The sequence below is a fragment of the Hemicordylus capensis genome, chromosome 4, assembly GCF_027244095.1.
Source record: "Hemicordylus capensis ecotype Gifberg chromosome 4, rHemCap1.1.pri, whole genome shotgun sequence".
In the NCBI taxonomy this organism is placed as follows: domain Eukaryota; kingdom Metazoa; phylum Chordata; class Lepidosauria; order Squamata; family Cordylidae; genus Hemicordylus; species Hemicordylus capensis.
This window is the reverse complement of record NC_069660.1, coordinates 128981202-129001734: the sequence shown is the minus strand read 5'-3', so window position 1 is coordinate 129001734 and position 20533 is coordinate 128981202. Positions and strand designations below refer to the sequence as shown.

Sequence of the window (20533 nt, the reverse complement as noted above, 5' to 3'; positions counted from 1 at the left end):
AACTGCCAAAACCTTGCTGTCCAAACCAGCATGGATACAAGTGACTTAGTGTGGGAAGATGAATTCCATTCATCCTGGCGAAAGAACTCTCAGGTCATCCTTGGTAAGTGTGGGTTCTCATGGCAATATCTGTCATCTTTAACACCTAATGCTGCTAAAAAGATAGTTAAGCAAAGAGTGCTAGATATGGAGAAAGAAAGAGAACTAAGTTTGATTATTGCAAAGAACACCTTAAGCAGTTTTTCGAACCATCCCCAGCCAGCAGGATACTTGATACACTTGATCACTTTAAGTCATAGAAGACCTTGCTCACAGGCACGCTTTAACCCGTTACATTCTGTGGTGTTAGAAGGGAGGTTTAAGAGAATTCCCTTAAGGAATCGGTTATGCCCTTGTGGCGTTGGAGTTGTTGAGTCGGTAGCGCATGTCCTTTTACACTGTGCCTTTTATAGGAATATTCGCCCTATATGGATAGAACCTCTTTTAAAAGATAAATTGGGTTATTCTGATGATTATTATGTTTCTTATTTTTTAATGGATCGCCACACGGAGGTTACAGAGAGGATTGCGGCATGTAAAATGAGACGAGATAAACTTAGCTGTGTATGATCTTGCCATATTTGTAACTCAGTTTTATCTCATTTATTCTTTTGATGTCATATATTTTTATTGTATTGTATTGTTTTTATTCCTTGTTTTCTTGATCATGGACCATAATAATAAAATTTGATTTGATTTGAGAGTCGCCAGCTCTGGATGCTTGAAACTCCCTGAGTGCTGTCTGGAAACCGAGCAGATCCATAAGCCTCCAGGGGCAGACCATTCTAATTGGTCCATGACCCCTGCAGAGGATAGACAGAGCAGTAAAACTAAACCCCACCAGATGATGATCTCTCCATGACAAGAGAGTTCTCAAAGTCCCCCTGATCATTTATTCCCTGGTCAGCAAAAGCCAGATCCAGAGTATGCTTCCACATGGGTCCTGCCACGTGGGTAGGCCCAATACCAACTGAGATATGCCCATGGTTGCCATGGAAGCCATGAAGTCCTGAGCTGCTCCCACAAGGGGGGCGCCCTCAGCATTGAAGTTCGGGGGGGGGGAGCAAGCCACTGACAAGATGGCGTGTTAGCTCGATCGCTCTCTGCATCTCAGCCCCTTTATCAGACCTATCCTTGAGAGTTTGGCAGCTACATTTGTTAATTTGAAGTGATATCGAAGGAAAAATATCCAAGGAAGAGCTGAAGTGGAAAGAAAAGGAATTAGAGCCTTCATGGATGATTTGAAGCCAGCTGGTATGTCCCTCCCCCTCATAATGGAAGGGAGGAGGACGATGAAGAAATCCAGGAAGAAACTCAACTGGAGTTACAAAAACAACAAGAAAAGCCTTTGGATACCTCTGGGCAAACCTTGGAATTACAATCAATTGAACATTTTATAAGGCAGCTTAATAAAGAACTACAAGTGGAATTGAGTAACTTGTTTACAATGGTCTGTCAAGATTTGGCAAGTATAGCTGATCAAATTAATAAGCAATTTAAGTACCATTCACTACAAATCTCTGATATTGGACAAACAGCTAGTTATGCCTCTGATCTGGCTAATAAGAATGCCCTAGAATTATCTGCTACTCAGAAAAAAGTGGAGGAGGTAAGAGAGAATATGGCAACTATTCAAGATCGCAATAGAAGAAATAATTTAAAAATTCGGAGCATTAGTGCAAAGGTGCCAAACGAGGATTTAATGAGCTAAAATGAACAAGTTGTCTTCAGACTTGCAAACTGTAGAAAGAAATCTGGAACGAGTTCATAGGATCTCATATAAGATTTGAACACAGAAACTGAGAGACGTCCTGGTGAGATTCGTTAATTCTGGCTTGAAGGACAGAGTGCTATATAAAGGGCGTCAAAAAGAGGTAATCTGGGATAATGAGAAAGTACTATTTTTTCAACATATTAGTACAACAACATTGCCGCTGCATAAAAAATTCAAGCCCTTGACTGAGATTCTCTTTTCAAAAGGGATTCAATGCCAATGTGGGTTTCCCTTTAAAATAATTATCTTCAAACCTGAAAGGAAGCAAGTTATTACATCTCTGGAACAAATGCAAAAAGCCTGTCTTGCATTTCCTCATGTGCAAGAATCAAATCATCAACGTAAGTCAGAATGTAAGTCCATCTATTGTCTCTGAGTCTAGAATATAGGCAGGGGTCAGCTTTTCCTTGCATGAACCCCTCCTTAAGTAGTAATTGATTCAGTTTCTCATTCCATGCTCTGGCTGCCTGCTTTAAGCCATAGATGCTCTTTTGCAGTTTGCACACTAGTCCCTTCTTTCCAGGTTCCTCAAAGCCTGGTGGTTGTTGCATGTAGATGTCTTCCTCGATTTCCCCATGCAGGAAGACAGTCTTTATATCCAAGTGTTCAACTTGCATCCCTTTGGCTGCTGCCACGCTGAGCAATGTTCTAATTGACGTGTGTTTCACGACTGGTGCAAAAGTCTCATCATAGTCCTTCCTGACCATAGATTTGGGAGTATCCTTTGGCTACTAGTCTGGCTTTGTAGCGCTGTACATCCCCTTCTGCATCCTGCTTGACTTTGAAGACCCATTTGCATCCCACAGTCTTTCTTCCAGCAGGTAGTTCCACAAGTCTCCAAGTCTCATTTTTGTGCAAGGAGTCAATTTCTTCCATTGCTGCTTTTCTCCACTTCTCAGCTTCATCAGCTGGCAACCTTTCTATATCTTGCCACATAGTGGGTTCTTGCATCTCTCCTCCTTTAGCCATGAGTGAGAGTCTGTTAGGAGGAACCCCTTTGTTATGCCTCTGTGAGCGCCTCAGTTCTGGTTCTGGTTGTGCAGTCCCTTCTGAATCTGGCACTGATTCCTCGGGATCGCTGCTTGACTCCAGATCCATTTGAGTCCAATCATATGGCTCTTTATTCATCTGGATTTCTGGGGAAATCTTTGATGCTTCACCTTTATTTGGTCTTTGTCTTTCATCGAAATACACTGCATTGCAGACTTTGACCTTTCCACTTTTTGGATCAAGGATTCTGTATCCTCTAGATTCATAGCCAACAAAAATTCCCAGTTCACATCTGCAATTGAGTTTGGTCCTCTTTGCTTTGGGAATATATGCATAGGCCATTGAACCAAACACTTTGATGTGTCTTAGGGAAGGTTTTCTGTCGTGCCAAAGTTCAAATGGTGTCTTATTTGTTGCCTTGGTTGGCAATCTGTTTTGCAGGTAGTTAGCAGTCATCACTGCTTCACCCCAGAACTTGTCTGCTAGGTTGGCATCATGCAGTAGACATTTGGTCATTTCCACTAGAGATCTGTTCTTTCTCTCAGCTACCCCGTTGAGCTGTCCAGTAAATGGAGGGGTAGTCTGGTGAGAGATACCATTTGTTTTCATAAATTCTTTCATTTGGTTTGACATATATTCCCCTCCATTGTCTGACCTCAAACACTGGGGCTTCCTTCCAAATTTGTTGTTCACCAGTGCAATATACTCTTTAAATTTCTCAGACACCTGGCTTTTCTCTCTTAGAACATACATATAGCAAAATCGGGAGTAATCATCAATGAAAGTCAGGACATACCTATTTCCACCTGAACTGACCGGTAACAGCCCACAAACATCTGAGTGCACCAGTTCCAAAATGCTCCCGGACTGTACACTTCCCCTTGCCGGAAAGGTTGGCTTGACTCCCTTGTTAAGAATGCAACACTGACATCTGCTGGCCATTTTCTGTGCCATAAGAAATCACAATTTTTGTGTTGGCAACTACTTGCCACGTTTGCTTGTGCAGTAGCACAGTCCACTTCAAAAAGTCCATCATCCCGCATGTGGGCAGTCATGATTAACTCATCACCTTTAGAGATGTAGCATGCTTCATTTTCAAAAATTGCTTTGCACCCCTTCTTGAGTCCATGCCCAATTGAAATCAAGTTGACTTGCATCTCTGGCACGAAAAGTGCATCATTTATCTTAACCTCATAAGCTTCAGTAGCAGAGCCACAAAGTATCTTTGCTGTCCCCTTGCCTGCCACACTTATCTTCCTTGAGTCTGCTAATGTGACATCCGATTTGTAGCATGTGTCGAGTTCAATGAACAGATTGCGATCACAGATTATATTCTGGGATGCACCTGAGTCCAGGATGAAAGTGTGACCCTGTGTTCGCTCTCCTAAGGTAATGCTGTAGCTCTTGGCATTACTACTGGCCCTTTCAGATAAGCCACCTTGTCTGTGCTTCTCCTCCCTTCTTTGTTTGTCGCCATGACTCATCCCTGTGTTTACTTCATTGCCATGGTGACCAGGTCTGTGCCCTCTGAGTTTCCCCGCTCTTTGGATATGCTGATAGGTCACTGAGGCTACTTCGCTTGCTAATGCTGGAATTACTTTGCCTGCTGAAATGTGCCAGAGTGCCATCGCTTTCAAATTTCTCCTGCTGCAACTTTATATTAAAATTTCTCAGACTGGACATGACATAATCAACCTTCAGTTCACAGTGAGACAGTTCAAGAACGACAATTAGGGGTTCAAAACTTTTAGGCAGGGATTGTAGGATTGCCCCAATTAGAATAGTTTCATTCAATTCACATTGGTTACTCTTCAAAAGCCTGTTAATTTCTAAGATATTTGCTATGTGGGCTTCAAAGTCTCCCCCTTCCTGCAGTTTGCTTTCACATAGCCTTTTATACAGGAGAAGAGCTGCGTTTGCAGAGACTTGGCCACATTGCTTTTTCAGTCTATCCCACGCTTCTGAGGCTAAATCAGTATCCCCCACATAGATCAATAAATCATCGCTTATACTCAAAATTAAAAGGCCATACGCGTGTTGCGTGGTATAGTGGTTAGAGTGCTGGACTAGGACCAGGGAGGCCTGAGTTCAAATCCCCATTCAGCCATGAAACTAGCTGGGTGACTCTGGGCCAGTCACTTCTCTCTCAGCCTAACTTACTTCACAGGGTTGTTGTGAAAGAGAAACTCAAGTATGTAGTACACCGCTCTGGGCTCCTTGGAGGAAGAGCGGGATATAAATGTAATAATAATAATAATAATATAATAATAATAATAAATTGTCCCACGAGGCTTGAACAGCTTCATCTTGGGCTGGCCGTTTCTCCGTGAGCACTTCAAAGATTCCTTTTGTCATGAAGATCGCTTTCATCTTGAGGGCCCAGGTTTCGTAGTTATTGCCATCCAGTTTGGGAAAAGAAGGAGCCATTCCTGAGTAGGCTGTAGTCACAGGATCCATACTGCAGTTTCTAACTAACTCAGCTGCACTTTCAAAAATGAAAAATGAAAAATAAAATAAACTCTGCTTGTGCCTAGAAGCCTGTTGCTCCTGCTGGGCCCATAACCCTGTTAGAGGTTGTTGATTTTTACCCACAATAGGTAAAACAGCAGAGCACTAAGGAATGAGCACACACTCCAGTTACAGAGTAGGTAGCAGAGGATGGTTTGGATATTGCAGCTATTTAGAGAAAACACATGGAGATCCTTGTGTGACTAAACACTAAACATTTATTGGTTAAATACACTTAGACAGGAAAGACCTATATCTAATCTAAAAGACTACATAGTGGATAGGTAAGGAGAGAGAGAGAGGTGTTTCCATCTGCTCTCTAGGAGGAAAGGAAGGATTGTGACTCAGCACAGGAAGTGCTGCAGAGTCAGTTCAGGGGTCATAGAGTAGGGACAGATAGGGAGACCCTTACTCACTGTCTCTACTCCCAATGCCCCTAGTGGTCATTAGGACAGTTGGTGCAAAAGGTCGATGCAGTGGAAGTTCATCTCCAACACAGTCAGCCTGAGTTTTCTCTCTAGGTAAGTCACTGGCTCCAAAAGGCAGTTGCTGCAGGTTAGCAATTCAAAGTGTCCACACTAGATCTCACTGGATCTCCTGGAACAAACCTAACTCTCTAGTTGCAGTACACGCAGCTCAAAATACTGGGCTCCCATAACCTGTTGGAAATTCTCTGTGGTGAGAGAATTCCTTTTTCATTATAGCAGAGTGCACAGAGGCACAACACAGCGGAATTTAGTTAGGCATGCGTGTATGCTGAGAGTAAAGTAACTTGGAGCCAATTCATAGTTTCAAATCAATATATAAGGCATTTATTAAGGAACTCCATTCTAGATAGGAAAGTGAGGAGTTAGGATCTCTAATCTATCCATCTAGCTGGATGCAGATGGATTCTGCAACTTCTCTGCACACATGGTTCAGGGAGAGGGGCTTGCCATGTTGCAAGGTAGATGGGCAGGTAGGGAAGAGAGAGAGAGGAAGGAAGTTAGTCCCTAAGAGTAGCAATCTATATTTCAAAGGGATAGTGTCAGAGCAGTGGAGAAGGGATGACCAATGACTTGACCCTCTAGCCCTCTGACTCACTAGTCTGTCCTCCACTGTCTGAGACAAGAGACAGTGCAAAGTCCTTTAACTTCTAACGCATTCCAGCCTGGATCCTTTTCTTCCAGCTCCCTGCAGCCTCCTCAGCCATTGGAACATGGCCTTGCTAGCCACTCAGGTATGGACTGCCTGACAAGTTTCCATCTTTTTCCTGCCAGTGCAAACCTATTGTGCTATTATTCCATCTGTTTGAATGATCCCTGTTCCCAAATAACTTTCATCATAGCACCAACCTACATGCCCTGGACTAAAGGTCCATCCAGCTCCACTCCCCAAGTGTTTTTATGAACCCAGCACTTGGTAACTGATTAATGCTGTGTTCCATCAATGTGAATGATCAACATAAATGCTACAGGTGTATGGTTATTTCTTTAACAGGTAGCCGCCCTTCATACTGGGCTGGCTGGAGAGCCAGCGAGGTATAGTGGTTAGAGTGCTGGACTAGGACCAGGAAGACCAGTGTTCAAATCCCCATTCAGCCATGATACTAGCTGGGTGACTCTGGGCCAGTCACGTATCTCTCAGCTTAACCTACTTCACAGGGTTTTTGTGAGGAGAAACTCAAGTATGTAGTACACTGTTCTGGGCTCCTTGGAGGAAGAGCGGGATATACATATGGAGAGGAGAGCTGGACTTGTGGTAGCAAGCAAGTAAAGAAGAAATAATTATTAATAATAAATTCCCCCAGTGAGGCACTACCTTGGCGTGGTTGTGGGGCTTGCGTGCTCTGAGGAAGGTGAGAGCTATGCCAGAGGTCCAACCATACTGGACAGGTCTCACCAGAGGAGCCAGACAAAGAGTGCCTCTCCCATCAACAATATGGTGAGACGTAACTTTAATAAATCTATACCGGATCAGTCGCCGCCCGGGTCAACAAGGACCGCGCCAGGTGCTATAGTCCCTGGACATCTGGTGGCAAGTGGGCAACAGGACTCAGGATCTTCAGTTGAGCAACCAGGGCTGGAGACTGCAAGGTTACTGGAAGTAACGTTGCTTAACCGGAAAAAAAACAACGAAAAATGCCAACAAGGAAATAATGACCTGCTATTACAAGTCTAGTCCAACTAGAAGTGGTTATTTAAAAAGAATGTACCAAATTTGGAAAGAGAAGCATCCAGATACAGAAATCACAGAACAAAGGCTAGCAGACCAGAGAAGATACATAATAAGAAATAAAGTATTCACAGGAGTTGAGCTGGAAGAACTGCAAAGAGCAACACAGGCTCAAGATATGGAAGAAGAATTACCACCAATTGAAGAAGTTGCTCAGGCGCAGGTGGAGGAGGTGTTGGAAATCGAGGATGCCACTGTTACTGAACTGTTTCAAAATCAAAAACCAGGCAAGACAAGAAGCTGAAGAATGAAAACACCAAACAGTATCTGATCCAAAAATACCACCTAGATTCAAGGAAAATTAGAGAAGTCCTGGAAATAATAAAGCAGCAAATAACAGCAGTGTCAAAGAAGATTAGCAGGTACGAAGCCAGAATTACACAACACAGGTAGAATCTCCAATTCCAGTCGAATCAGAGACGTTTCTACCAAAGCATAGAAGGAGAAACTGCAAGAAACCTAGAAACACCAAATAAAGAAGAAACAGTGCAATTCTGGCGGAAATTATGGGACAATCCAATAGATTATAATAAAAAAGCAGGCTGGATGAAAGAGGTCAAAAAATGTAACCAACAAATGCAAGATCTAATAATAACACCAGAATTAATAAGTGAAAGAGCAAAGAAAGTTAAAAATTGGACTGCGCCAGGCGACGATGAACTGCATGGCTTTTGGCTTAAACACCTAACAAGCCTTCATAAACAACTATCAAAACAGTTCAATCACATTTTGCAAGGAGGTGATATTGAACAATGGCTAACAACTGGGAAAACCCATCTCATCATGAAAGACCCAGCAAAAGGTTCAGTTCCAAGTAATTATAGACCGATAACCTGCCTGCCAACCATGTTCAAATTATTAACTGGAATAATAGCAGATGAAATGATGCAACACTTATTAACTAACAAACAGCTTCCAGTTGAACAGAAAGGAAATTGCCCGAACACCAGAGGCAGAAAAGACTAGCTGCTGATTGACAAAATGATTTTAGAAAATTGCAAGAGAAGAAAAACAAATCTAAGTGTTTCATGGATTGACTACAAGAAAGCCTTCGATTCATTGCCTCACACATGGATACTAAAATGTTTAGAAACAACTGGTGTCAGCAAAAACATTCAGATATTTATTAAAAAAGCAATGAGCATGTGGAGTACACAGTTAACAATCAATGGCGAGACACTTGGACAGGTTAGCATTAGAAGAGGCATTTAACAAGGGGACTCACTATCCCCTCTGTTGTTTGTAATCGCATTGACTCCACTTTCACAAATACTAAACAAAACAGGCCTCGGATACCAAACATCTAAAACATCAAGTCAAATCAACCATCTGCTGTACATGGACGATCTGAAGTTGTATGGAAAGTCCCAGTCAGAAATCAAATCACTGCTAAACACTGTCCGTATATTCAGTAGCAATATAGCAATGGAGTTTGGACTAGACAAGTGTGCTGCATTAATAATGAACAGAGGGAAAATAACAAAAACAGAAGGAATAGAACTGCCCAATGGAAGCAAGATCAAGAACCTGGAAGAGAAAGAACATTACAAATACCTGGGCACTCTCCAGGCTGATAATGTCGCACACACTGAAGTTAAAAGAAAAATTGGAAGTGAATACATCAGGAGAGTTAGAAAAATCCTCAAGTCCAAACTCAATGGCGGGAACACCATACAAGTCATAAACACCTGGGCTGTACCTGTTATCAGATACACTGCAGGAATAATAGACTGGACCCAGGCAGAGCTAGAGACGCTAGATCGTAAGACCAGGAAAATCATGACCATCAATCATGCTCTGCACCCCCGCAGTGATGTCGATAGGCTATACCTCCCTCGCAGCTCAGGTGGAAGAGGAATGCTGCAAGTCCATCAAACAGTAGAGGAGGAGAAAAGAGGCCTTGAAGAATTTATCAAGGACAGTGAAGAAGATGCACTTAAAATGGTCAATAATGCAAAACTATTCAACACCAATGAAACAAAGCAGGCCTACAAGAAAGAACAAGTCAAGGACCGAGCAGAAAAATGGAAAAATAAGCCACTGCATGGTCAATATTTGCACAATATAAGTGGAAAATCAGACATCACCAAGACCTGGCAATGGCTTAAGAATGGCAACTTGAAGAAAGAAACAGAGGGTTTAATACTGGCTGCACAAGAACAGGCACTAAGAACAAATGCAATAAGAGCAAAAGTAGAAAAATCCACAACAAACAGCAAGTGCCGCCTTTGTAAAGAAGCAGATGAAACCGTAGACCACCTAATCAGTTGTTGTAAGAAGATCGCACAGACTGACTACAAACAAAGGCATGACAAGGTAGCAGGGATGATACACCGGAACATCTGCAAAAAATACAAGCTACCTGTAGCCAAACATTGGTGGGACCATAAAATTGAAAAAGTTGAAGAAAATGAAGATGTAAAAATATTATGGGACTTCTGACCTCAAACAGACAAACATCTGCCACACAATACACCAGATATAACTGTAGTTGAGATGAAAGAAAAACAAGTCAAAATAATTGACATAGCAATACCAGGGGATAGCAGAATAGAAGAAAAAGAAATGGAAATAATCACCAAATACAAAGATCTACAAATTGAAATTGAAGGGCTGTGGCAGAAAAAGACCAAAATAATCCCAGTGGTAATTGGCGCCCTGGGTGCAGTTCCAAAACACCTTGAAGAGCACCTCAACACCATAGGGGCCACAGAAATCACCATCAGCCAATTACAAAAAGCAGCTTTACTGGGAACAGCCTATATTCTGCCACGATATCTATAACAGCAACAACATTGACAATAAAATTCTGGCATCCCAGGTCCTTGGGAAGGACTCGATGTCTGGATAAAACAAACCAGTCAATAACACCTGTCTGACTGTGTAAAATAATAATAAATAATAAATTAATAAATATTCTTCCTCACATCGAATAGATCAGTTCCATAACTAGAGCTGGAAAATCCCACTATGCATGGGCCTGGGGATCCAAAAACTGTTCTGGTGGTAGTTTTGCATTTCACCCAGAAGTTGCTTCACTGTCGCTGAGAAACTATCACTACGTGACAGCAGTGTCACTGGAGGCTCTGTTGATCTCTGTGATTTGGAGTGCCTTTTACCAACTGTGGTTGGCAAGCCAGGTGCAGCCTTTCCTGGACTGGGATAGCTTCGCTACAGTTCTTCATGTCCTGGTAACTTATAAGAGTGGCAACTATAATGTGTTGTACATAGAGCTGCCTTACAAGACTCTTCAGCAACTTCAGCTTCTTCAGAATACTGCTGCTAGGCTGCTAATTGGAATCACTGGGAAAATATATCCTGCCAGTGCTTAAACAGCTGTACTTTCCAAGTACAATTCAAAGTTCTGGTGCTTATCTTTTAAAGCTGTCCATGGCTTTAGATCCAGATACTTGAGGGAATGCCGACTCCCACGTTTCTACCATGCACTGAAGTCATTTTTAGGGGCTCTCCTCCAGGTGCCCCTGCCTACGGAGGTGAGGTGGGTGACAACCAGGGAGAGAACTTTCTTGGTAGCACTCTGCTTGTGGAATTCCTTCCACAGCATGCTGTGGTTCTTGTCCTGATCAGCTCTTCTTTCCTGAAGCTGCTATTTAACTCTTTTTTTTTTTAAAGTAGGGCCAATGATGCATTTTACATAGTATGTAATTGGGCCCCAACAGGATTCAATCAAGGGCAGGCGGCCACTTGAATATCTCAGTACCTTATCTGGAAGTTACAAATATTCTTAAGCCTGTTGCTGCACCTATTACCTGTAGCTTATATTTTGAATATTTTTTACTACTTTTATTTATCTCGTTCACATTCTAGAAACAGTTTCCAAATACTGTGCTTGGGAAGTTGGTGGAGGGATCCTAAAATAAATGTGTGGGACGACTCAACCACATGTATTGTCCCAGACAACATTTAAAAAAAATTAACTGGATTACACGAGGACATGCCTTTTAATAAGCCATTCTTCGTTATGTTCCAATTAACATCCTGATGCTACCCAGCTGTTTGGGTGTGTGCCTCAGAAATATTGTCCTGAAGAAGCGGGGCGGCGGGGGAGAAAATGAATGTTGCTTCAGTTACGTTAAGATTTCTTGGAAGGATATGGTGGATAGGTGGGTGATGGAGCTAAGGTTATCAAGGAGGATGAATAGTGAAATAGCAATGGTAAATAGTGCATGGATGAGCAAATATTAAGGAAAGAGGAAGCAAAATATTCTGGGGGGAGGAATAAGAAAAAATGTTAAAAGATCTAATGGATTTATAAAACCAATCAATTTGAAATATTAACATAGAACATAAAAACGGTTAAAATATTAACATAAAACTCATTTTTAAATCATTAAAATGAGTTAAATGTTATTAAAAGCGGGGCTGAAAATATGGCTCTTTATGGTTCTCTTGAAGGCCTCCAAAGATAACACATTTCTTATACCCACAGAGAGCGTGTTCTGCAACCTAGGGGCGACAAATGATAAGGCCTGATCCCAAGTTGCCACCGGATGAACTGGTGGCACCCAAATACAAACCTCTCTTGATAATTTTAATATGTGGGGATCTTGCAGAAAAAGCTGCTCTTTTAGGTAATCCGGGCCTAAGCCATTCAGGGCTTTAAAGGTAATAACCAGTACATTATATTTCATCTGGAAACATACCAGCAGTAAGTGCAACTTTTTAAGAACAGGCATGATATGGTCTCTCCAAGATACCCCAGAGACCAATCTGTCTGTTGCATAACTGAAGTTTCCAGACTATGTACAAAGGCAGCCTACATAGCATTGTAGTAGTCCAGCCTGGAGGTTACCAGTTGGTGCACCACTCATTGTTTTTAGGTAATTTCCTTCAAGGAATAGGCAGAGCTGTCTTACCAGCCAAAGCTGTTGAAAAGAGCTCTTGACCACAGCCTCATCCTGAGACACCAGTGTGAAAGCAGGATCCAAAAGCTCTCCCAGACTACATACCTATTCTTTTTGAGGGAGTGTAACTCCATCCACAACAGGATATTCTATCTCATGCTCTAGATCTATCTATCTATCTATCTTATTTGATTTATATACCACTCCTCCAAAAATGGCTCAGGGTGGTTTACAACAAATAAAAACAATTAAAATCAGCCAGCGTTTGATTCCATATCTAGGGACAAACTCTGGCGGAAGTTAAAGGAATCATCTATAGACCGGCATTTACTTCTAATTTACAATTTCCATCGTAATACCCGTCTCAGAGTGCTCTAGAAAAGGGCACCTCTCGTCTGAGATTCCTATCTATAAAAGAGTTCGGCAAAGATGTATCCTTGCCCCAGTCATCTTTAATTTTTATATAAACTCAGTAGTTTCACAATTTAATGATTTGGATTTGCACACACACCCCAACTTGTTGGCAGACATGTTTCATTATTGCTCTGTGCAGATGATATTGCCCTTTTATCTCAAACCAGGATAGGTCTCAGTCGTGCTTTGACCTCCTTAGGTAAGTATACTGAGAAGTCTAGAGAGGAGAGTTGGTCTTGTGGTAGCAAGCATGACTTGTCCCCTTAGCTAAGCAGGGTCCACCCTGGTTGCATATGAAAGGGAGACTAGAAGTGTAAGCACTGTAAGATATTCCCCTCAGGGGATGGAGCCGCTCTGGGAAGAGCAGAAAGTTTCAAGTTCCCTCCCTGGCTTCTCCAAGATAGGGCTGAGAGAGATTCCTGCCTGCAACCTTGGAGAAGCCACTGCCAGTCTGTGAAGACAATACTGAGCTAGATAGACCAATGGTCTGACTCAGTATATGGCAGCTTCCTATGCTCCTATGAAAAGGAGGCTTTAGAGATCAGTTATTCTAAGACCAAGATAATGGTGTTTTCAAAGCACCCCAAAATCTTTAGATGGACAATAAATGGGCATAGTATTGAACAGGTTAAGGTTTTTAAGTATTTGGGGGTAGTATTCCACCAAACTGGAACACATAAAGCCCATCTTGATTATATTTCCCAAGGTGCTCAACAGATGGCAAATGTGATTAGGTCCTCCTATTACTCTAGGGGTGCCTTTTTCGTACCAGCGGCTATAAAATTGTTGACCAAGATATATCCACACATTCTTTATGGGGCTCAGATCGGTCCTCTGGAAAATTTCTCTCAGCTTGAAACAGTACAAACTAAATTCCTGAGGGCTATTTTTCAAGTACCCAGGGGTACAGCAAATACCGTCCATCGCAGGGAAGCAGGGGTCACCACTTTGAAAGCAAAAGTATGGTTTTACATCATTAAATTTTGGTTAAGCCTGGTCTTTGGTTAAGCCTGGTCTTCTTTCCGGCTGGTCTTGCCCCTTTAGTGTTATCAGACAGTTTCGTTTCCAAATGGAAATCAGCTCTGAAATTAAAATTGCATCACTTGGGCACATCTCAAGAAGATCTTATTGAGCGAGGATTAGAGCAGGCCCTTTGCTTTGTGAAGCAGCAGCTCCGAGATATAGATTTGCAGGAGGAGTCCACATGGCTACCCAAGGGAATATACTTAGGTTCTCAAACTTTTAACTATAAACCAGCTGAATATTTAGACCAGAAGATCTTGGTACCAAAATTTAGGCGATTTCTGACCCTCGCCCGATTAAACCTTCTCCCTTCGGCAGTACTTGATGGTAAATTCAAACGACTTCCTTATGATCAGCGCTGTTGTCCCTGTGGCTCAGGGGATATAGAGCCTATCACCCATGTTATTCTTTATTGCCAGTTTTATAAGGATACTCGCACCAAATTTATTGCTCCTATTTTAGCCATTTATCCTGGTCACACAGACCAATTTTATTTGGAAATTATGCTGGCTAATTTTAAACCTGTAATTTCAGATAATATGGCAAAAAGTTCTGTTTTGTGGCGTCAAAGCTCTGTAAAGACTGTATTAGTAATTTGAACAGTTTGTGATTTTGTAAACTTTTGAAATTCCTGAATTTTCTTATTAATGCTATTAATTGTTATTGTTTGTTAACCTGGTCTGTGACAGCAATAAACATACTACTACTACTCAATCAACAGTTAAAATCAAAACTAAATCAATCAAACCATTCATTCATACAATTTCTATACCTCCCATCAAAAAATGGCTCAGGGTGGTTTACACAGAGAAATAATAAATAATATGGTTCCCTTTCCCCAAAGGGCTCACAATCTAAAAAGTAAATGTTTACTTTAAAAATCATTTAAACATTAAAAAAATTAACATTAAAACAATTTAAAACCAGCATTAAAAATTTAGACCATTGATGCTCCACAATGAGCATCACTGTCTTGCTTGGATTCAGCTTCAATTTAGATGCCACATCCAGCCCATTACTGCATGTAGGCAGGCATTTAAGGAGATAATGCCATTTCCTGTTGATAATGACATGAAGAGATAGATTTGAGTGTCATATTGATAACGCCCAGCACCAAATCCCCTGATGACTTCACCTAGAGATGTTATGTAGATGTTGAAAAGCATTGGTGACAGAATGGAGCCCTGAGTGACATCATATAACAGCTTGAGCAACTGTATTTTATTTTCAGAGTAAATACCTTGTGGTTTATAGTGACATTCTGATGTCACTGTGTTCTGAGCTTGCTTGTCATCCCATTCTACAGCCTTTCTGTTGCTATGTGCCCCTAGTATCAGACATCACAAGTGAACTTGTACAAGTGAAGTGTTACAGAAAAGAAATGCTTCAGGATTTCTCCGATCATGTATTTGAGATCTGAGGTTAGATTAAACGGAGCTATGGCCTGTATATAGCTGGCTAGTAATACTGGGTTATTATAGTGGTACATAGACTTTGGTAGCTATTTCAATAAAACAATGCTACATAAGTATCAACGCAGAGCTGTCTATGGTGGTGCTAAACATGGAGTGAAATAAATTAGGAAGGGCATTGTAAATGTAGTGCCAATGAGAGGGAAGGTACATTCCCTGGGCAATTCTCTATGGCTAGGGGTGTGACATTCCACTATCTTTTGTCTCTTACCTTGTCTCAGAAATATTGTCCTGAAGAAAGTGGGGGAAAGGAAGAAAATGAATGTTGCTTCAGTTATGTTAAGATTTCTTGGAGGGATATGGTGGATAGGTGGGTGATGGAGCTAAGGTTATCAAGGAGGATGAATAGCGAAATAGCAATGGTAAAGCGGAAAGAAGGAAAGAAGAAGCAAAATATTTTGGGGGGAGGAATAAGAAAAAATGTTAAAAGATCTAATGGATTTTTAAAAACCCTAATGAATGTTGTTTTCCAGCCTTACTGTAGAATAACATTAGTAATGTGATACTTGTTGCATTTAAAATGTCATTGTGTCACATCAAAAAGTGACAATATTTTAAATATGCTGTTTTACAGGCTGAAGTTCTGAACATATAATTTTCTCTGCTATAATTGACATGAATCTTAGAAATACCATTGCAAAGGGTACCATTACAGACATAGGGACATAGGATGCTGCCATATACTGAGTCAGACCATAGGTCCATCTAGCTCAGTATTGTCTACACAGACTGGCAACGGCTTCTCCAAGGTTGCAGGCAGGAATCTCTCTTAGCCAGGGAGGGAACTTAGAACCTTCTGCTCTTCCCAGAGCGGCCCCATCTCCAAAGGGGAATATCTTCCAGTGCTCACAAATCAAGTCTCCCATTCATATGCAACCAGGGTAGATCCTGCTTAGCTAAGGGGGCAAGTCATGCTTGCTACCACTAGACCAGCTCTCCTCTCCAAGGACAAATAAAGGCAAGTTAATATGTGATATAAAATACATGAAAAAGTGCAATTGGAGAAAGAAGAAAGACACTAGAACAACAAAGGAAAAGGCAGAACAAACAAAATAGATTGCATCAAAAATAGCACCATTGATTATTTGCTGATAGGAATAATCAGTGGGGAGAAAATACAGTACTTGATTGCAAGGTAAGAAACCTTAGAGACAGAAATAATATAATGGGAATAAGATATAAGAAATATTAGTTGGATGGGTTATGCCCAAAGATGTCATGGTTTGCTGAGTTGGATCCAGAATTTTCACACTATGAAAGAAAACTTTCTTTTGGAGAGTTGCACTCCTGGAAGGAGCTTCTCTTCACTGAGAGCAAGGTTAGGATCCAACCAAACAGCCTATAACCAGACAAGTATTGCTCTATAATGCTATTATGCTGGTTCAAGAATATTGTACACAGCAAGGAGTGTCTGCTTCAGACCCGTGCTTGCACTTGCAGATGTTGACAAATTGCACAGCAGACTGCACAATTGTATATATCCCAGAGAAGGCCCTCTACTAGTGTTTGTGCAACATCTCAGAGCACCACAACTTCACACAGCTCTGCAAACTTTTTAAGTATGTGCAGCTTCTCTCATCCTAGCACAGTGCTAGTCTGGATGTCAACCAATCTGTTTACCTTTAGTAGATTAATTTTATGATGAAAATAGAAATTTGGAAACCAGTACCCTTTTATGCTTTAGACAGCAGACATTTAGTGTTAGTCTTCTAAATGAAATAATTCATCAAAGGAAATGCAGATGTTGAGTCTTGATAGTATATTAGGCATTCACTGGATTCAGTCTTTCCTAGGCACTGAATCAACTTTCTCAAAGCTGGTTTAGCATGGCAATTAAGAACATGAGCCGTGGGCTGGATATCAAATTCAAATCTTAACCCAGCCATGAACTCATTAGCTGGCCTTTAAGACAAGCCACATTGTCTCCATAACTCCCTGAATAGCCAACTACACAAACTATTAAGATTAAGTTATTAATCTTGCCCACTATATCTCACTGTTCACTGTAGTATTAGACAGGGACAAAATGAAGTTAGGGCCTTTGCTTGCCAGAGGGCTGGACTTTGTTCTTCACACATGCAAAATGTATATCTCACAGGTGGCATGATGCTCCTACCTTGGTCACTTTTCTATTGTATTTAGAGTGACCATATAACAAGTGAGGTGATGGTGAGGTAATCTTCCTAACTGGTTCAAAATTGCATCATCTCTCTCTTCTCCACACACATACCCCAGCTGAGTGTCCAAGACTTGTCTCATAACTGATCACATGCTGTCTTTATTTCTGCTGCATGTTCCTCTAATAATTTGGCTCATGCAAACTCTTTTTCATTCCTTATCTCCCCTTAGAATACGTAGCTTATTCTTGGTTCAAAACCATGACTATAAAGGTAAAGGTAAAGTGTGCCATCAAGTCGATTTCGACTCCTGGAGCCCACAGAGCCCTGTGGTTTTCTTTTGGTAGAATACAGGAGGGGTTTACCATTGCCTCCTCCCATGCAGTATGAGATGATGCCTTTCAACATCTTCCTATATCGCTGCTGCGCAAAATAAGTGTTTCCCATAGTCTGGGAAACGTACCAGCAGGGATTCGAACCGGCAATCTTAGTCAAGCATTTCCCCGCTGTACCACTTTAAGTGACAATTTTGACTATGCCACAGCTTAATTTTTTGTTATGTCACAATTTACTGAATATACCAGAATACATTTCAAAGTAAAGAATAAATATTTCAAAATATAACATTTAAAGTATTAGCTTTAGCAGATGTCACTCTCAGTGGAAATTCTCTTGTCATATTAATACTCATTTTTCTAGTCTCCCATTTAGTGTTTATAATGGCTTTTCTATAGCATGTCTAGCAGCACTTTAGAAATAAGTAATTGTTCAGGGTTTGGATTGATAAAAATGTTGCCTTTGAAAAGTTTGAAAGGCTTTTTGTGTGTGCTTACTAACATGAACGTGAGCATTATCCAACTCATGTAATGCTGATGTAATGAATGTCTGTATGGATATCAATATACAAACTACTTTTATTGGTAAAAGAGAATTTTAAGCATGAGATTTAATGAGCCCAGATCCAAATAAATCTTTGGAGCAAATTGTTTTATTTTTGCTTGTATTTATAAAAATATTTGTAACCACTGTTCTCTCTAATTTCTTCCATCTTTTTGCGGAATGAATTTTGTTCGGAGTGGCAGTATCAAGAAAGTATATACACATGTGAGTTCAGAATGGGGCCTTCTTGATTCAACCTGAGCGGGATCTAAAATTAACTGAGCGGACATCAAAAAACTTGTGAGCACATGCACATGCACGTCTTTGAGGGAACACTGTACCCTACCTTTAGACCGAAAGTCCATAAAGGCAGCTAGCAGTATGTATTAAAAACAATATTCAATCATATTAAAACATGCCAAGTTTTCAAAGCACTCTATAAATATCAATTAACAGCAACATTGATCAGAGCAGCAGAAACACAACAAGGAGTTAACTGGGGCAACCCAAAAGCCCTCTATAAGAGGGCCATACTGGCATATGAAAGACAAAAAGGAAGCAGAGTAAGTTTCCTTATATTAATCTTAATGCTAAGGGGGTTGGTGGTCTTTATGTTCATTTGTTGACACAAAACTGTATTTAGTTTAGGTGGAGTTTTGCCTGAGGTTCTTTTACAAGACTGAGCCATTTCATTTAACAGTTTCTAAATAATTCAATGCAATCTACTTTCTCTTAATTTTTTGGCAGATTGTAAGAGCTTGAAAATACTTGAGGCACTCATATGCCCTGTCTCAGCCACACCTGGCATAGTATATTAAGTAAGTAAATCCTTTATTATGGTCTTTGACCAGATGTAATATAACATAGGGGTAATATAACGTCAAATGTGATGTAACAGTAGAGAATATAAATCATATGTATAAGAGTATAATATGTAATGGCAGTATAACAATAAAGAACGTACATCTCAAAAATGATAGAATAAAATATAATCAATTGAAACAGACTGCACATTTAAATTCAATCGTTTATCAGTTCACCCAGTTATAGACTGGAAGAGTCCTTTGTTAATTCGCGATGCATTCTGCTAACCATAGTGCAAAATTTTGCCACTGAATAGGTTATCACTGGTTGCTTATCCTCTATAATAAAACCCTTCAGCGTGATCCCGTGCCTGTCTTCGGCCCGTGTCTTTCTCGGCCAATCTGGGCATGTGCGGAGTGCATGCCCAGAATGACCGTGAAAGATACAGCCGTCCAGACACGGGCGGCCATGTTGTTTAGCGGCAGGGGGACCGGGAAAAAGTGAAGCAGCAGCAGGGGAACTCGGAGGGCTGAGCCGGCAGCGGGGGAACCGGGAGGGTTGTGAGAGTAGCCGCTCTCTCACTTGCCGCCACCAGTCGCCCCGCCGCCCCCCCACCTGATTAAGGGCCAAATCGGCCCAAACAATTGCCACCGCCACCCGCCCTCCCAGCTGCCCGAGTCCTCCTCACCCCCGTCTTTGGCCCGCGACAATCGGCCGATCAAGGACCATAATCTGAGAAGGAGAGAGGAGCTCGCAAGCAGAGCTCCTCTCTCTGCAAAGCCTCTCCCCGAACTGGCGCTTTGGGCGCAAGGGACGCAACAGGCGTCCTTTGTGCCCAAAGCGCCAGTTCGGGCAGAGGCTTTACAGAGAGAGGAGCTCTGCTTGCGAGCTCCTCTCTCCTTCTCAGATTATGGTCCTTGATCGCCCGACTGACGTGGGCCGAAGACGGGGGTGAAGAGGACTTGGGCAGCTGGGAGGGAGGGTGGGCGGGCGGCGGCGGCAGTTGTTTGGACCGATTTGGCCCTTAATCGGGGGGTGGGTGGGCGGGGAGATTAGAGCCGGCAGAAGTGTCCGGCCTAACCGCTATTGTAAAAAAGAAAGAGGGGGGAAAAAATTTAAAAAAGCCACCAGCCCCAAAGAGCACACCCATTATAGAAAGAAAAGAGGAAAAGAGAAAGAAAAGAATTTTTAAAAAAAGAGGGAAAAGGAGAACGAGAAAAGGAAGGAAAGGAAAGAAAGAAAGAGTCAGAAAGAAAAAAGAACCCCCCCCCAAAAAAGGGCAAGAGAAAGGAAGAAGGAATAAAGTGGGGGGGGAACCCTAGCGCCCGTTATTATAACGGGCTGAAAAATACTAGTCTGATAATAAAAAAGACACATAAAATTCTTTTGAATAACCTGGTAACTGTGAGAGAAATAAGTTAATTAGCTTGCTGT

General features: G+C 41.5%; 1 protein-coding gene across 6 annotated transcripts in view; it reads left to right on the top strand.

Annotated features, from left to right (window-relative positions):
• TLCD4 (TLC domain containing 4) overlaps nucleotides 1-20533 on the top strand; it is an 88860-nt gene that overhangs the window by 7273 nt on the left and 61054 nt on the right. For 2 of the 6 annotated variants that reach the window (XM_053249906.1, XM_053249887.1), the window contains exon 3: nucleotides 19043-19113. The exons of 1 other annotated variant lie outside the window; for it this stretch is intronic. The gene's annotated coding sequence lies outside the window, so the exon portion shown is untranslated. Of the gene's footprint in view, nucleotides 1-15197; nucleotides 15249-15273; nucleotides 18521-19042; nucleotides 19114-20533 lie in introns of those variants that run through there. 3 more of the 6 variants (XM_053249892.1, XM_053249889.1, XM_053249897.1) reach the window with 3 other exon arrangements.